This window comes from Fringilla coelebs (assembly GCF_963513975.1).
Source record: "Fringilla coelebs genome assembly, chromosome: 7".
NCBI lineage: Eukaryota > Metazoa > Chordata > Aves > Passeriformes > Fringillidae > Fringilla > Fringilla coelebs.
The window spans coordinates 17,703,182-17,722,957 of NC_140035.1; positions in this window are offsets into that span (position 1 = coordinate 17,703,182).

The following is a 19,776-nucleotide window of genomic DNA, read 5'->3' on the forward strand; positions in this document are numbered from 1 at the left end:
AAAATTTATTGATGTATTTTCATTAGTGTCATTGTTGTCCTTTTTTTAATATAGGGCCTACACTATTATGATATGATGCTTTGCTATAGGTCACCTTTCTAAATTGGTCCACTGGCTGAAAGAAAAGTTAAGAATAAGGAGAAATGGGTTGTGTTATTAAAGTACTGCACTTTTCAGAGGCACCAAGTTGGATGGGATTTTCAAGTGTTTGGTATTTTAAAAAATCAAAATATCCATGGAGTTTGTACTGAAGGTTACTGCCCAGGAAATTAAACCTGTTTGTTTCTATGTGCCTAGGCTCAGACACTCAATCAGATGCCAGATTGTCAGACAACTCACTATGTATATTTTGTGCCAAGTGCATTCTGTTCCCTTGTCATTTGAAAGGGAGATTTTCTGAAGAAGCTCAGAATTTTTAACCTGGGCAAGACTTACAGAATTGAACCAAGAATAAATCAGGATACTAAATATTCCTTTAACAAATATGGCATAGTTCTACAACATCTTCACAGATTGAGTATTAAACACAGAATAATTTGTTAATAAAATATTTCTGTTGAATGAATATTTCCATTCACATATGTTGCCTGCTGAAAATTCTTAGATATTCTGAAGGAAATTTTAATGAAAACTTTTGGGTTTAAAATTCCTTTTTGCAAAATCATCAGCAGTCTTGATAAAACTACTGAAGTGAAACTCCTGAATCTGACATTCACTGCAACAGCTTTCTGACAAAATAGAGGTGACAGGATGCTAAAGGCAGACCTATACAGTGTGTTAATAGTGAAACTGACAGGGAAAATCCCATTTTATGATTTCAGGTTTTTAATAAAATCTGTTGCCTTTTATTAATTCAGATTATAATTTTTCAAACTAATTGTAATAAAAATGCCATTGAGATCTTGATTAACAATAAAAAACCAAAACAGTAATTTCTGTAGGATATTACTTTTCTTTATATATATATTTAAGAAAGCCTTTTGAGAAAAAGAAGGCAGTGTTACATGTCATCATATTTTTCAGTATTTACAATAAAGTGAGGAAAGTCATCTATTGTTGTGTGATTACTTGAACTTCTTCATTACAAAAAAGGACCAGGAATACCAACTTAAGTGACCAAAATAATGTTTCATATTTTTACCTCTAAGACCCATCATAGATCTATGTTACCTCTGTTCTGTCTTTAATATATCATTTTTGCCTTCTTGTTTTAAGAATCACACTGATTCTGTCAGCTTTTTCCCGAACTATCTTTATGACACCTCAGTTGAAACACTTAAATCTAAAACCAGAAAAAGTTTTGATTCTGATATTACTCAAGAAATTACAACTTAATGCTTCTTACAAGATGTCAAATAAGGAAGAACTAGGTATAGTTTACTTTAAAAATTGAATGTAAGTTTTCATAATGTGAGTGTGAACAGATATGTTCACAGAGGAGAATGTGAAATGTTTCAACCTGTAAGTTTTCATGTACATGTATCAATAGGTATGTTTATATACACTGATGCATATTTAAGTGATTTTCTGTTATACTATAGTACCACCTTTACACATAGCTTGTCATCTTAGTCTGTAAAATCTTTAGAATAGACACTATCTCCTTATATGCTTATGCATGTCTCTGGGCAATTAGACCATGACCCTTTCTTTACAGAGATCACTGACCATTACTACTATCAGGAAAAAAAGTGAGTTTTTTATGCATTTTTGCCTTAAATCACCCATCTGTTTCCAAGAGTTTATGTGCATTTAATAGCTTAATTCTACATAAAATTGGATATAGCTATTTTAAAAGGTTTATCTGCCATACATTTGTACATATTATTCTACCAGCATAGAAACGTTCGCTTTCTCTGGTACAACTGCATACATACATGATACAAGAGCATTATTGTACCTGCAAGGTCAGATATTCAAATTTTCTTGCCATGGAAATGGTTACCTTTAGAGCCAGCTGTCATAGAAACATTTGTTTATCTTGAGAAACTTAGCAAAAGGAAAAATCAATGTACAAAATGTTGTGAATTCTAGAAACAGGGTGAAAGACATTGTAGCATCACATGGTGCCCATAAGGATCTCATTAGAGCCGTCATCTGACAAGCTTCTGCAGTCATGCTCTACCCATTAAAAGTTTATACAAGATAAATGCCTTATTCTGTTACAGAAAATGCTGCTCTGAAAGTTGGGTGATGATACTGAGGGCTACAATATCATTACATGGCACATTCCCAGTGGAATGTAAATAGTGGTAATAGAATCTATTATTAAACACTCACTTAACTATTTAATTACTTGATTCATGTTTTGACATATTTCGTAGCATGTAACTTTTGTGAAGAAAGAGCTGTGCATTTGTGATCCTGCAGAAATCTTACAGCAAAGTCGTGGATAGAACTATCTGCAGCTGTTTCTTAGCCTATATTTAGACTGCCATTTTCTAAGGAGAAATTTTGGATAATTTCATTATTTCTTTTAAGTTTAATTACTAACGATGAATGGTTCAAGTAATCATAATTGTTAACTGACAATGATGAATGTCTCTGTCATTTCAAAAAGCTTTTTTATTATTGACCAGGAGATCATATTGATTCTTAAATATAAGGTCAGTTTAACTGCATCCTGTAAAGCACTAAGAATCCTAAAAATGCGATATGAAAAATAATATTTATTTAATGAAAAATAACATATAAAACATGAAAAGCAAATATTCTACCCATTTAATTCAGAGTCCCTGTGTATTATAATGACTCTGCATTGAGCACCTATGGGCCTAGACTAGCAAAGAAAATCAAGCCTTCTGGGAAAGACTGGTGAGACTGAGTATAGTCTTTGTGTATGTTTTGCAAAAACACAAGTGAAGTTCCATGTTTAAGACATTACCTGATTTTTGGAAGAGTCATAGAGTATCTCTGCTGCAAAATTTTAGAGTTCATCTTAAGAGTAAATCAAGGAAGAAGAATTTGCTTTAGGTCACCTGATAAGTGCAGAGAGAAAAGAAAGAACAAAAAAAGGGCAAAGCCGAGGAGAGGAGAGGAGAGGAGAGGAGAGGAGAGGAGAGGAGAGGAGAGGAGAGGAGAGGAGAGGAGAGGAGAGGAGAGGAGAGGAGAGGAGAGGAGAGGAGAGGAGAGGAGAGGAGAGGAGAGGAGAGGAGAGGAGAGGAGAGGAGAGGAGAGGAGAGGAGAGGAGAGGAGAGGAGAGGAGAGGAGAGGAGAGGAGAGGAGAGGAGAGGAGAGGAGAGGAGAGGAGAGGAGAGGAGAGGAGAGGAGAGGAGAGGAGAGGAGAGGAGAGGAGAGGAGAGGAACATACTAAGAAAAACCTTCTGAAATGTGCGGTAAGATTCAGACAGTGCTTTAATTTTTGTTAGAAGCTTTATGGTTAGAGCACACTGACATTAAAAATGCATAACAATAAAACATAAAACCATTTCCTTATTGCTGGCATTTATGCAAAACCACTTACAACCATTCAAAATATTAATATCCTTTCCTACCTAGCAATTAATGCTGCTCTATGGACTCAGTACTCCATGCACTAGAAAATAGCACTGCCACAGTGCTCAGTGACCCACTGTACTTAATTACACAACAAAGTTCTCAACTCTAAGTCACAGAAATGAAAAGTCAGGGTTAGGTTTCACAGTACAATCAAGTCAAAATCCATAAACAATTTCAATGTATGTACCATGTACACTAGAGAGCAATTTGGAGAGTCAGAGACGCGTTTCTTGAAATAATGCCATGCTGATTTTTACTACTCATTTTTACTAAGTAGATTATTAGTAGCAAAATTGTTATGCAAGTTTGAAAAAAACAGACACAGTAATCTTGTGCTCTCAATTGTCTGCACTGAGCAATATGTACACACTGTTTTTGTTTTCCTATGTGCTACTGTACTAACCTTTAGTCCTCAGTCCCTCATTTGACTTGCACAGAGATAGTTTCTTAGGAAGATCAGTTGTCAATTATGCAGTTAAAGAATAAAAGTGCCTCCTTCTTTAAGCCTTTTCACAAAATGGAAGATTAGTCTTGATTTTATTGGCAGCTATGACCAATAGAACTGTTATGGCTAGTGGGCAGGCCCAGATTCCTCTGAGTTTAAATTTTATTGCATTTTTTTCAGCAGAAACCCAAAGCTCCAGTATCCTAGTGGAGTAACAGAACTAAGACATTGTAATCTTGCAGAACACCAGAGTTTGGCTTTAAGTGTCAGAGTCATACTAATTTTTTTTTTTTTCAAATTTCAGCTGTTTTGAGCAGAGACAAACTAAAGAAAGCTTGATCTTCATTTTAACAATGTTTTGAGTCATGCCTTGTAGCCAAATTCTGCTCCCCAGTTCCATATACACAGATGTACCTGGATTCAGTTGTGGAATTTGAACCATAATTTTTATGGCAGTTTTTCAAACACAGTTTCACACGACCTGGTCAATACAATGGTTTAGACATCCCACCTGACCTTCCTGCTTTATTCTCTCATGAACTCCAGTCCATGATTTACAAGATGTATCATCATGTATTGAAACTTTGCATTGGAAAAGTTTTAATTAACAAGTCTTGTGCTTTGTTTAAAGACCGCTGGAAAACGAAGCCCCTCTAAACATGTGCATTTCCATTTTTTGAACCCCACACTTTACAAGGTAAAATCCTTCTTAACACAGGCATTTCAACTGACTCAGTTCCAACTGAATAATGTAATTCAGACTCCATGGATAACAAATGAATGATATCCACATGAAATAGGACAAGAAAAAAAGATCCAGGCTCATTCTATCAACATGACAAACAAGCAGTTTAAACTGGTTTTCTTAAACAGTTTTGATTACTTTCTTTATCATCTGATAGGGACAGTCCTGTTGAAGAACATCCATTTCTAATACAGCACATTGAATTAATTCATTTTAATTTGTCTTGAGGAGATTAACCAGAAAGAGTTCCAAGTTTTACTATCAGTCAAACTTCCTCTTGTAAAATTGTCATAAAAATTAGGCTTGTAATTGGAGGCACAGCTGTACTGAGTACGTGTTGTGCTGTATCTGCTCATGGATTGATCAAACATTCACTTAATATTTCACTCAGTAAGCACAGGCAGAATCTTCAGATCCAGAATACAGCTTCTAGAGACTGGAAGACTTCATCTTTACACCCAAAGATTTATTTTGATTTTAACTGCCCAGAAATATTTCCATTGTGTTTCTTAGAATTTTGCATTATTTTTTTGTATTATTCCACTGAGACACACACACTCTGCATTCAATGTTACAAAGTGCTGTTCTCATGCATTGCAGCATCTTGTTTCCTAAGAATAGCTATGTCTGCACTCATTTTCTGAATGGTTTTGCATCTTGCTCTTGGTATTTGTGTATCTCTAATATCTATATTTCAGAAAACATGAATAATTAAATTACTCACCAAAAAGTACTAGCTACTTCATATTGTATAAAATTACTACTGATAGCAGATTACTATGAATATTACTGGGTTTTATTTATTGATTCTGAAGTAGCTGCTGATTCTAGCACTGTCCATCCCTGCAGTGGTGCTACAGGTGCTTCAGCAGTGACCAAATGATTCTCATGCCTTTCTTCAAATAGCCTTGCCTGCAGAGATCCTGGAATTACTGTTTGAAGACCCCAAAGCAAACAATTATTCTCAAGAGACAGTTTTGATATAAGATATAATGTTTCAACGTAACCTCTGACAAATGGTTGATGTGAAATAAAGTACTTTGGGGGGCTGGGGGGGACTTGTTCTCCTTGGCCATTGACCATACTGTACAATATAATGTTAGAAATTAACAAATAAAAAAATTATAAATTTTCTTCCTGTAATAAAAAATACATTGATTATGATAATGATAAAAATATTATTATGCAAAATTTTATTTTACTAGCTGTCCTTTATAACTTTCTACCTTGCTCTTCAGAGCACTTGTATCTCTGACAATGAGATTAGAACTGCAACAGTTTTAAGGTGTCTGGGTGCATCAACAGTATCACCTGGAGAACTGCCAATTGCTTAAAGCATCCTGGTCCCAAGCATACACCCAAATTAATGACACATTCAAGGCTTCAAACTTGCTACTTTCCATCTGGTTTTCCTTTGCTTCTGAGGAACTCATCTCTATGGGGGAAGGAGAAAGAACATTGGATAAATGCAAGTTTATCTGTGTTACTTTTACTTGGTTAAGTTCCGGTAGTGATCAAACTCTTTGAGAATTTAAAATTAAAATATCAAACTACTAACTATGACCTTCAGATCTATGGTCTATAGTTTTGCTCCTCTGCAGATATTTAAATCTCTAAAAAACCCCATTAATTTCTATAATGGTAAAATAAAAACTAACAAATAAAAAGTGCAGAACACTTGAAAGCAATATAGCAAAAACCAACTTAATAAAGGACTTAAACACTACTATATAAGTGATGTGAATACCCAGTCCCAAATCACACTGAGGCCTACTTTGGCAAAAAAAAATCCCAACAAAGTTGAGGGTTTACTATATATAGAGAAAAACAAAAGAAACCAAAGGTTACAAGGGGAAATCATGTTAGCATTAAGAAGCAATTTAGGACAAATACATGAAGACTAGGTATTTCTTTTTATTCTGATGCTATCAATAGTAGTAGCATCACCAAAAAAAAAATTAAATCAGGATTGTATATTCTATTTAGAATAAGACAACGCAGGAGTACTGAATTGCAGAATTTGAATTGAATTCTCCCCACTAACTCAACAGGATATTATTCAGTTTGCTAGAACAATATATTCCAAACAAAATAAACTTGTATGACATTGAAATTAAAATGATACTTGAGATTTTATCCCACTGAAAATAAGAAACATTCAGGAGCAGTTGTGAAACAGTATTTAATTAATTTTCTCAAATAAATGTTACATTAATTTTGTAGAAAATGATGCTGCATTTATAACTGGAAGAGCAATACATGACATATAAATCACTTTTTAGACTATGGCCTTTGGGTAGAATAGGGCATTTCCCGCTTCCTAAAAGCTGACATAATCTGGCACGTAACAGATGGATTTATATAACTTTTATTCTCCTGCCTGATTAAGCCTGGTCTAAAACAGTATTGAAGTTTTTTCTTGTCTCATGAGTTTCATCCTCATGAAACTCTCCTGGCAAAATTTTTGGTATGCTGTACTAGGAACTGTTGCTCCCTCACCTAAATCTGGAACAGATATCCTATTGTTGCTCATTCTTTCTACAGCATCTTTCTTGGAAACAAAACATCATAGGAATGGGATTGCAATTTGCTCACAGCTCCAAATAATCCTTTTCACAGTTTGTGGAAAAAGTTGTATGGCAAGGAAGTTGGGATGCATGTATCAGTCTGTTCTCCCAACAAAAATCTTTCTGAGTGTGTACTGAACAGAAGGCAATTTTCCTATGGTATAATGCAATGCCAAGAAATCTTTTCCCATGGATAAATATTTGATCACTTTCCAACAGTGGAGTAGCAAGATGTTTCTATTCCACTCCAATATCTGAGAGGAATACTACAAGCTACCATATTTCTTAAATTCTCATCTATCATCTTCTAAGGTACCATGGAATAACCAGAGTAGGGCTGTTTCTCTTAGGAACATATCAGTGTTATTAAACCCCTGAGAAATTTGTTTAAAATTTCTCCTTTTTCTACAGGGGTAAGCTACACAGGTTCTTTACAGAAGATTTTTTCTTTCAAAAGGAATTTGATGTGTGACTTCGACTCCAGGTGAATACCTCATAGAATATTACATGAAGTACTCAAAACAAAACGAAGGAAAAAAAGAAAAACACCAAAAAATCCAAAACCAACCAACCAAAACCAATCTCCCAAAACAAAAGCAATGCCCAGGAGTCAATATAAGGAATAACAGATCAGGATCTGAGTACACTGACAAGTCTGGATCAGGAAATACTACAGGGGAGTATTTCAACTTAATGTACCAATCTTTAGTTGTGCAATTCCCACAGGGGTGTATTCTGCCACCATTACTCATGTCAGGTAATATATTATGCTAGGAGGTATTCCTCTGACTACAATTTCAGTTGATTTCACCCTACCTAGTCACAGATATGAAATTCTTCAGCATCAGAAATTGCAACTGATAGAGGTTCTTGGCTCAGCTTAAGGTATCTGTAGTTCCTCAACCCATGATAAGTAAATATCAAATATATATATCATAGTTTTTCTTTTGATACACTGATTTCAATACTGTTTTTTAAGTATACTTCTCTGTCTAATTAAATCTGGCTCTAAAAGATTGAGGGAATATTAAAGCTTAAACTGTAAAGTGTTGAAGATCTGTCATGTATACTACCAGTAAAAAAACAAAACAAAGGTAACCACCTAGAAAAAGTAGTCTGAGCCCCATCCAGCAAATCTGAACTTTGTGTTGTCTGAAAAGGACTGAAGAGTATTGACCCTTTCATACACCTGGAGTCTAACACTTGCATATATTATTTAAATATGCCTTAGTAGTTTTTAGTATAAGTTTACTGAACCGTTCTTGTTGGGCTTTTTTTCACATTTTAAAAGCTGAAATATGTCAACAAGCTTTAGAAATCTAATATTATACTGTTGCTTTTCCAAGTAGAATTATCATTCATCAACGAACATTAGCAGTGCAATGTAAAGTTGAACAATGGTCATGTGGGGAAGAAAACCTGGACCATGAGAAGGAAAGCTGCAGAGGCAATATCCAGACATCAGGGGTTCCACTACAGGGCAACTGAATTAAATTGTAAAGAAAACCAAAGCTTTGGAAGAGATATCCTTATGGGAATTGATGTCAAAAAGTCACTGTTCTTGCAGCCATGTAGTCAAATAGGCTTATCACAGCAGGTAAAGCTCTTCCAAAGGCATGCGAGTTATCATAATTCTCCTCTTTTCCCCTTGGAAGGTGAGTTATTCTTGATGAAATTGCTTCAGTTTCAACTAAAATAAAAAAAAAAAACCAAACCCAAAACAGTCCAAGATTGTTTCAGAGTTTATATATAGCACTTTCTTAAATGCATCTCACATACTAGGTAAGGTAGATGTGGACTTGTTTTACTGCTACAATTTCATGGATTTTGAATTATCATTAGGTGTTGGAATTATTCAAAGATGGAAGTTAGCATTAGTGCTGGAGCCTAATTAAGCTTACCTAAGCAGTTATACTCTCATTTTGCTTTCAGCATGGGAGAAACACGATGCTTTGTTGTGTAATTAAGAACAGTAGGCCACTACACAAAGCTGTTTTCCATAGTAAGAACGTCACAATGTCCTCTAGTGCACAACATTAGTTGTTAGATAGAAGAGTCATATTTTGAGTAGTGTAAGTGGTTTTGCATCGATAGTAGCAATCAGGCAATAATTTCATGTCTTATCACTATACATTTTTAATAATCCTGGGACTTCTTTCTGTCAATAAAGGATAATCTGTAACAGACCTGAAAAAATATTTAGACCCTACTATCTTTTTGTGTGTTTTCATCTTCCAGGTAAACAGACTCTTTAAAAAGAATTTTTAATCTTTGTTTATTCATTGCAATTTCAGTTTTGCAATAGTGCCGGTCCTGAGAGTAAAAAGTTAGAAGATTTGCACAAAATGGTATTTTTTCTCTTTTTCTGAATTTTCAGTTATTCTTGGATGATATTTTCAAGCTGTTCTCCACAGCTATGAAAGCTAGAAACACGCACATTTTAAAATGAAAGGTGAGAGTCTCTTGTTATCGCTTGTGTCCAGCAGCTGGTGCTTCAAGTACAGCATTAAATAGTGCAAGACTTACGATAAAGCAGCAAGAGCTGGGTTAGTTTGGGAATATGGGTTATTGGCGGAGAATAACATTCAGCATTGACTAAAAAAGAGACATTCAGTGTGGGATGGGATTTGGTTTCTCTAAGTGTTTTGTAAAGCTGCTCTAAGGAGCTTGACAATGTCTGTTTCCAAATGATTTTTGTTGTTGTTGAAGCAAAAAGGCTACAACAGAAAGGGAGAACTGACTTTCTTAAAAATGCTGTCAAAGGCATAGAATCAACCTCCTTGCAGACTAAAAAGAAGAATATTTGTCTCTTTTGCTTTGTCATTAGGCATTTGTTAACTATTTGCAACAACAGAGAGTAGAAGTGGTCGGAAAAAACTTTCATTTTCTAAGCCTGGGGAGTAGGAGGTTGGGTCTGACTCTCTATGGGCACTGGAAATTGTGAATTATGGGGGGACAGGGCAGAGTCAGTCTGCCAGGTCTACAAGGTAACACTTTGTGCTTATCAGAAGGCCGAAACAGAGCATGAGAGTAATTTCAATTACAGTAGACTGAAAGATGTATTTCCTAGCAAAATAACCTCAGGCATAAGAGGAAAAAACCCTTTCCTTGGGCCATGTTCTAACCCTCCTTACATTGTGTTTACTGGTGAGTGTCTGGGGATTGTCTAGGAATTTGTACTAAAATTAACTTGCTTGCTAATTTCTGCAGTTCTGTTTGCCTGTGCTCGTGGGGAATGCCATTTCAGCTGGACAAGGATGGGAAAAAGGAATAGTTAACCTTGCCTCCAATTGTGCCACTTAAAAGGTCAAATTTGTCAGTGAAGTTTAACACTAACCTTGGCTTTTAAGCTGTATACATCCCTGTTCCCACCAATTCCTTCTTCCCTTTGACCTCACCTCAACTGTTTTTTGGAAAAATATTTTATCAAGTGTGAAAAATAAATTTAAGCAGGTAACACCTCACTACTAGATGATGATTCAAGGTGTGCTATTCACTCCTGGACTCCAACATTTAATTTTCTATTTCCTGTACATGTTCATTCAGCAAAATACTTCTAATGTCATCTCACAGATGTGTAGTCTCTGAGAAATTAAGGATGACTTGCCTGCTTAAAGTCAGACATGCTTTTGAGCATTTTTCTGAACCATGCCCTAAAATGAATTTGAAAAAAGGCAAATTTTGATCCAATATTCCTCATTTTATGCCTTCTATTTCTGGCCTACAGTCTCTCATTGAGGGATACTGTAGGGACATTTAAAAGCAATTTGAACTTCTAGATGGCTGACTCCTAAACACGATTTAGTTTGTTTTGTTTTGGTTTTTTAACTGTCAGGATTTATTAATGGACATCCACTAGGGACAAGAATCCTTTCTTAAATTTTGGTGTGGTTTTTAGTTATACGGTAACAACACCTTAATCATCTTGGAAAATCTCTGCTTCAAAATGAGTGATTTTCCCCAGCATCAAACAGTATATGTCACTTATGATTACCAGAAATTCTAAATTGAATTAAAAATAAATATTCTAGAATTTGAAAGAATTTACAATTGTTTTAGTCAAATATTTTGACCAACTCCCTTTTATCAACAGGAGTGAGCTGTACTGTAGCAGTCTATGAAATCTACAGATATAACCTTTCAGTCTAGACTGGACAAGATAATGCTGAAGATTGCTAATTCAAAAATCCCTCTCTCTTGTTTTCCCCCTCTTTTAAATTTTTTTTTCTTTACTTTTGTTTTTGTACAAAAAGTTACACTGACAAACTTTCATATGTTCATCATGAAAAATGCATAAATTTATATATTTTTTAAACCTATCTAGTTTTCTGTCCACATTCTTATTAAACACTAACTACTCCATACAACACTGCCAGGAGCAAAATAGCCCATAGTATAACTCCTCCATAATGGAATCATTTAAAATCATGACTTATTCCAGGTCTAAGGCAATCGTACATTATTTTTAGCTGTTTCTGCTCTCCTTGACACAGGCATGGGAGTTAGGTACTTAAAATCCTACAAAACAGGATTTCAACTAGAATAGTACACCTATTAGATATCTCTTCCTCTTAAATTTAAAGCTATTTCATTCATGAACTGACGTTGTTTTTCCTCAAAGCCAGATGGATTACACAATGTCAGAAAAGAGAGCAAATAACAAGCCAGTAACTTAGTCAATATGTCTACAATAAAATAAAACCTAAAGCAAAATGGAAAGGGTTCTATCCTAGATAGCAATATTTCTGTCATAAAAAATTTACTGTTCTGAATTTAAAATTATTACACAAGCATAAAGAATCTTAAAATAAATATTTAAACTAAATAAACTTTTAGAGATATATATATGTTGTGAATTTCTGCAGTGAGACACTTCCATTTCATCTTCAAAGTCTTATGCTAAATGCAGAAGGAAGCCATTAATGTCCCATCATTTATAAATGATCTCTGCTTCTACATAATGCTTCAAAGCCATTTTTAAGCCATTTAAGCTTTTTCAATTTGCACTAAATATCTACCAAGAGATTATATTTTAGAATTTAGAGCAATATTTAAACTCATATGATAGACTTAATTTTAAATAAATTTTAGCATAAAAAATATCGTTTCTCAAGATGTACAGCACTTGATTTCCCTCCTCTGATCATCCAGAGAGAAAACAGAAGCTTTAATGTTAAGTTCTTTGAGTTGTTCCTAAGCTATTAACTTACAGGGTATCCAGAGTGGCTGTAAAAGCTATGACTTGTGGCACCCAAAACTGATTCTTGCTTTTAAACACATTAAAATAATTATTTGAGAATTATTATTACAGAAAAAATATTATTCGGCTTTTTAAAAGAAAAAGGGGCAAAATATTTTGTTTTCTTGCTCTTGAAGAAACAAAACTGATAGCAATTTGGAAAATAATCTGCCAGGGTCACCTACACCTACCCTTGCTAAAGTGATGGGTGGCTGGAAAGAAAAGCAGTTCATAAAATAAGGCTGCCTCTAAAAACTTTTATATGACTATGCTAATGGAACAGAAATGGGAAAAACAGGTCAGAACCAAATCCTGCTGCAGGCAACATCCCAGTCATCTCTCAGCTACCCCTTTCCATGCATCTTTTCTCACTACACATATTCTCCAATCTGACAGAACTAAGTCTGGGTTAGAAACTGCTTTGTACAGGTTACTCTACCTTTTTCAGGCAAAATGGAAAGGCAGATCTTTCCATGCTAACTCTTAATACTCTTTAGCTTTTTAACTCTTTGGGGCAGCAACAGTAAATTTGTAAGTTTGCATAGTGCCTCTGGCAACTGCTACATTATACTGAATAAAAATGATGGAGAAAGGACTTCTGCTGAAAACCACTGTCTTCACCACACTGCCTGCTCTGGATTTTTTTCAGTACTTACCATAATAAAACAACCCTGGAGTGGGCACTGTGTCAGGAGTCAAAGGGATAATGATGATGTGGCCATCAACAAGGAGTATTTTGCTGAGAGCCAAAACCCTTTCCAAGTTGGTACTAAGTGAATCTCAAGTAGAAATTGTCATAGATTTTTTATGACTGAGGGGAAACACTAGCCCAGTAACTCTTGACTTTATCATTATAATTTTATATTCAATTAATACCCATTTTAATATACAAAAGCATTTCATTGGAAATAAAAAGCAGAATTTCTGGCCTGTTTGAAACAAGCAGATGGTGAATAAAGAGGGAAGGATGGAAACAGAGGTACTCGTGGAATTTCTCCATTTTTTTACCTGTTCACCAAGAAAATTGTCTGCTTCAGCACCACAAGAGGCTTTTTGATGAGTTGGCTAGGACTTACGACAGTAATACTATTCTGCTGGCTTGTCTTGCACATACAGTAAATATTATGTTTTCATCTAAACATTATAAAAGCCTGTAAAAATAAGTCATAAGAGAAAACATACATCAACACAGATGATTTCTCACAGTCACACTCTATTGAGGGACACACGTATGACAACATCTCATAATGAATTATTTGTGTTCTAGAAATAATCTTTGTTCAAGGAGATCCCAATTTCCTTAAATAATTTACTATTTTAGAATCCTAGATTAATACAATTGGAAGGGACCCATAAGGATCACTGAGTCCAATTCCCTACTCCTCGCAGGACTACCTAAACCTAAACCACAGAACTTGCAGCATTGTCCAGAGAGGCTCGGTGCCATGATGGCTTCCCTGGAGAGCCTGTTCAGTGACCAAGAGCGGTCTCAGTGAAGGACCTTTCCTAATGTCCAACCTGAGCTTCCCCTGATGTGACTTCATTCCATGTCCTCGTGTCCTGTCACTGCCGAGGAGAGGAGAGGAGAGGAGAGGAGAGGAGAGGAGAGGAGAGGAGAGGAGAGGGAGAGGAGAGGGAGAGGGAGAGGGAGAGGGAGAGGGAGAGGGAGAGGAGAGGGAGAGGGAGAGGGAGAGGGAGAGGGAGAGGAGAGGAGAGGAGAGGAGAGGAGAGGAGAGGAGAGGAGAGGGAGAGGAGAGGAGAGGAGAGGAGAGGAGAGGAGAGGAGCACCTCCCCATCCACCGCCGCCCTTGAGGAGTCAACTACGATGAGGTCACCCCTGAGCCTTCTCTTTTCCAGGCTCAACAAACAAGTGACCTCAGCTGCTCCTCCTAATTCTTGCCTTCAAAGCTTTTCACCATCTTGGTCACCCTCCTCTGGACAGGCTCCAATAGTTTGATGTTTTTTTGTGGCACCCAACACTGCACACAGAGCTCGAGGTGGGGCTACAGCATTGCACAGCAGAACAGGACAATTCCCTCCCCTTGCCTGGCTGGCGATGCTGTGCCTGATGACCCCCAGGACACAGCTGGCCCTTTTGGCTGCCAAGGCACACCTGTGGACTCCTATCAACTTGCCATCAACCCAAACTGCAGGTCTCTTTCTGTAGGGCCTGCTCTCCAGCCTCTCATCCCTATATTTATGTGTATAAACAGGATTTCCCCTCCAGGTGGAGAAATGTCCTCTTGCTCTAGTTAATTTTCATATGGTGGGTGATTGCTCAGCTGTCTAGTTTACCCAGATCTCTCTGTAAGGCCTCTCTACTCTCAAGAAAGACCATAGCACATCCTAGTTTGGTATTATAGGAAAACTTATTTTATGTACATTTGACTCCCAAATACAGAAAATTTATAAAAATATTAAAGAGCATTGACCTAAAATTGAGTCCTGATACTTTGGTTAATACCTCATTCAATCTTTTATCTGTGGTTTTATATAATTACAGTTCAACCAAAATCAGAAAATTCAAATGATGTTTTGCCTTTTCTAACTGGCCAAAGTTACAATCATTTCTGAAGTTAATACTTCTTTCTGGACGCTTTGAAAGTAGTGTTCTGCCACCTTTGAGTGAACTTAAGAGACACTTCAATCAATGTGAGCAAAAGGTGTCTGAGCATTGCCCTCACAACATAGGATTCAGACTATATGGTTACCAGTATTTGTTGGGGGTTTTTGCCAGAAACTACATTTGTGGTGGCACTGCCAGAACATCCCACTGTTGTCTTTTCTTTCCTTCAAACTACAATCCTTCTTCCATCACGGGAAAAGGTGTTGAGTATCCTAATAGCACAAAAAGATTTTACAATCTCTTTCCTCCAGGTTCTCCACTGATAACTTGAATTCTTTATTCACTGAAAATAATCACAACAGATCATGAATGCACTGAGCAAAACAATTCTAAAATCTAAAAAAAAGCCTTGATGCTGTTAATATTGAGCATTTATCAAGAGCTCTATGGGTTTGATGCAGTAGTAAATTGTTGAGAAGAGCCATTATAAACTCTAGCTACACATATTAGTTCAAGTGGGGGGTAGTGAGGGGAGTAGCAAGAACAAATATAGTAAGTGGCTAGTAACAAAAGATGCTATTTATGTGACTAGATCTGATGCAGAAATGTAGAAGAACGAAAGCATTGAGGTAGGGTCAAGGCCACCACGTTTTCACAAGAATCTGGGAAAAGCAGTGTATTCAAAAGGTTTCCTGATTTGAATATTTGTGATTTTGTTGCCTCATCACAGTCGCTTTTTGCTACCTGTGACTCTTGGTTGCCCATATGGTTTTGCAGTATCTAACATGTTAGAGTGATGCCTTCAAATTTTATTAAAGTTTTCCAATAATTTTCTGGTTTCCTGATGAATTAGCCAGTCAAAAACACCTTTTAACAGATATAATAATAATTGAGCATTGAATACAGATTTGAATTGTTGCGTTGAATGATAAGTGCTGAATCCGATAGCCACAAAAATATAATTTATTATTGCTGGTAGATGCTTTTCTGTGGTAAATAATTGCTACCTGGAAAATTAATTTACTTTTTTATTATTAAGAGCTGATAGGGAGCAATATAAAACTTACATACTCCTCAATTCTGTAAAATCCTTGGCATAAAGAAATGGAATAGGGCCTTTTAAGTTTACTTATTTTCTTTCACTTGCCATTTTTAGTGAGATTTTAGGGTTTATCTACCTTATACAAATATTTTTTTAAGCCAGTGATTTGATATTTTTTCTGCCTTGGATATCCACGGAATTTGGTGAATAAATTCATCCCTTTCTTTACATAATTAGTCTTCTTTGGGTATGGAAACTAAATAATTTCATATATATATTGCAAAATTAGAACTGGTGTCTATACTGAGGTTTTGTTCTGCTATGGATCGATTAACTCCATTTTTACAGCATCTTGGAATCTGGAAATCAAAAAAATCCCCATTTGGAAATGGTTTACATCTGTGCAACTGAAAATCCTGCATCCTGAATAGCAGCTTCAGATTAACATTAGACATTGCGAAATCTCTTTCAAAATACATCATGAAGAGTAAAACAGAACATTTCTATGAAACAATTTAGATAGAGCTGCTAATCTAAATACAAATGCTGTGCTTCAAAAGCTCAGATCAGTTAGGAAAATGTTCTCTCTAAAGAATTTGAAAATTAAAATGTCTGCATGTTGAAACACATCTTAATTTAAAATGCCTAAATGTAAGTAGCAATCATCTTATTTTTCTGTGTGACACAATTATGGAATAACAAGGAGGAACATTTTTGAAGTATATTTAACAAGTAGCTTGTTTCAGCCTGGATATTAGCTTGATTTACCATCTGCAGAATTACCAATAACATGATGCATTTATTACCCGTAAAAGCTATTAGCAGGTCATTTTGTTCAGTTCATCATATGTGTCTTGAGACACAATCTGGCGTCTAACAGATTTTCATACATTGATGTCACAGAGAATCAGACTGTTCTTTAATTGATTGTTTCTTGCTAGACTACTTTGATTAAAACAGGTTGTGCTATTTGCTTTTAGCTCTACATTTCTCTACTTTAAATGCATGCCCAGGAAAGCCAGAAATTATTCTCATTTCCCTAGATTTCTCTATCTCAATGTGTGTGTGATAATCCTTGTAATCAAGCTGTTTAAAAACTGTTCCAGTTATTCTAAACCCATTACTCCCTTCCCAATTAATACAATCAACACAATGTTTTAAAAGCTATTCATCTTTCCAGGCCAAATTGTTAGAGGAATTTTAGATCTTAAGCCTTGGAGAAATGAGTGCATACGGAGGAATGACATCTGAAGAAAGTGATTTTTTCCCTTTAATTTACTGAGGGCAGGCTTGTAAGCTGGGCTCTTGCAGTAGGAAAAGAGTTCTAAATAACAGGATGCACCAGAATATCTGTGGACATTTTGCTTGGTGCTTAATTTGAAAGTACTGTTTCATCTGTCCCCCAAAGGCCAGATCTATGCTCTTTGGGGAATAGAATACATATTATGTGGTTTATACTTTTGCTTCTTCAAGAACCAGGAATCTGAAATAGGGCTGGATATATTAAGGAAATAAAAATGAAAATAAATGAATGATGGTTTGAAGTTTATCAGGAGCATAATTCTACCAAAAATATTATGGTCAACAAAATTCAATTTACTATTTGAACTGTGAACTTACTTTTTCATTTGGTGATATTTCTCAGCTGATTTAAATTGGTATAATTACCTAGCAATTAACGGATTTATGTCATGCTACATTGTGTAAAGATTTTTATTTATATTAAATTCTATTACACATTTATGCTTACTATATATTAAAAAAAATCACTCCATGCCAAAACACTATTCATGGCCAAGGTAAGACTGGAGTGGTGCATAAAACTTGTGGTTTTTCCTTCTGCTTTAAGATGTGGTTTGTCCTGCATGGCATTTTTTTCATGGTGTATCATTTCTGTTGTATATAATTATTCTGCATGTTGGTACCCATTATGAATTGCCTACAAATGTAAAGGGTACAACTACCTGCAGCAGTGTGGATCAGCTGTAAAGCTGAGCTCTTAAACACAGTGATTCCCCGTTCTTGCTTACCCAGTTTATTGGGTCTTTTATATGTGATGAATACAGAAAAAATATTTTAAAATTATTACAGAAGTTAAAAAAATTAATTCCTTGGACATATTTTATATTGCTAAAATTATTGATTGTAATGGGAAGTAGAATTTTCTATGTTCATTTTTACATACTAAATATAATATTCTGTCCAGAGACAGATGACGCAGTATTTATGGCTATGTGGTATAAATCACCTAAAGAGAGAAGAATTAAAAGAAAATCAAACTGAGAGAGAGGGAGGGAGGGAGGAAGGGAGAGCGAGAGTAAGACAGTGAGAGCAGGAAAGGAGGGAGGGGCAAAACCTGCATCCTGATGAGCTGCACTTTCCCCATCACAGATACAAGGTCAATACTCTGTTTCCCTTAAGCTACAATTCCATTCCGAAGTGCTAGTAATACTAGGAGAACTCTCTACATCTCTTTAGTCATGATTCTGTGAACACAAAGGTACCACAAAAAGCCTAGTGTGTCAGCTAATCCTTTTGCATTTTCAAATTTACTCCATTCCTACATAAACAGAAGACACCATGGCTGGTAAGAGGCCAAATCTAAGTTTAGTAGTACCTTAGACTCTAGTTAAAGAGAAAGAAAATTAGCCACATGTGATGGGAAAAATAAACTCAGGAAATACAGACATCTATGAAGGCCCTTAGGCCATTCTACTTTCTCTTCCCAGCATGACATTAGGGAATTACATCTGCACGGCCTCTCACTTGGCTTTCAAATAAAAGGTAGGTGTATGCTGTGGCTTTACCCACTTGTCCCAGCAATGATAGCAGAGTCTAGGGGTCCTTCACTCTCACCAGCTATTTAATACAAAAATTCAGAAGAGGCAACCTATTCCAAGTGTAGTCCATTCCATACCAACTTTTAGAGGTTACTTGAAGAAAAACTTACTCAACTCACCTATTCAGGCAGGTACATAACATTACTGATTTTCAGAAAATGGCTTGGAGGACACCAAAGGAATGAGCCAGGGAATTTTAACAAACTGAAAGGTGGGCCTCTTGGAGTAAAATATTCCCAAAAAACATTCCAAAGTTTTTTGCATTACTGAGCTCTAAATTCTGAAAATATCTACATCTTCTGTAAAACAGAGGGGTGGAGTTCCTAACATAGAACTGCACTAGTGCAAGAGATGGCAGGTAAAGACCACATGGTGCCCTCTTTAGTGGAAAGTATTTAATTTCTATTTAAGATGCATTAAGAAGTGGTGCTATGTTCTTTCACTCTGTTTTACTCTTTCCCCCTCCATTTTTCTTCTTTCTTGCGTCTGGTTTACAATGTAATTTTCTCCCTGTGAATGGTTCTGAATAAGAATACCAATGACAACCCACTGCACAGCAAAGAAAAAATAATTCAAAATATTATCAATTAATATAGACATGCACTTTTGTTCTTTATTTTAGTTACAAGTCCATTTAAACCTCCAAAATGGGAAAACACTACCTCTTCATTACCCCACTGTTAGAAAATAAGAACTAAAAGAAATGAAATCTTATAGATGTGGGATATCTGGAAGCCTCTCAAAAATATTTTACAGTCTGTAGATGATTAGAAAATAACTTCACTAATTAATGACATGGAACCATCTCTGGTGAGGACCTTGTCAGTCATTCAA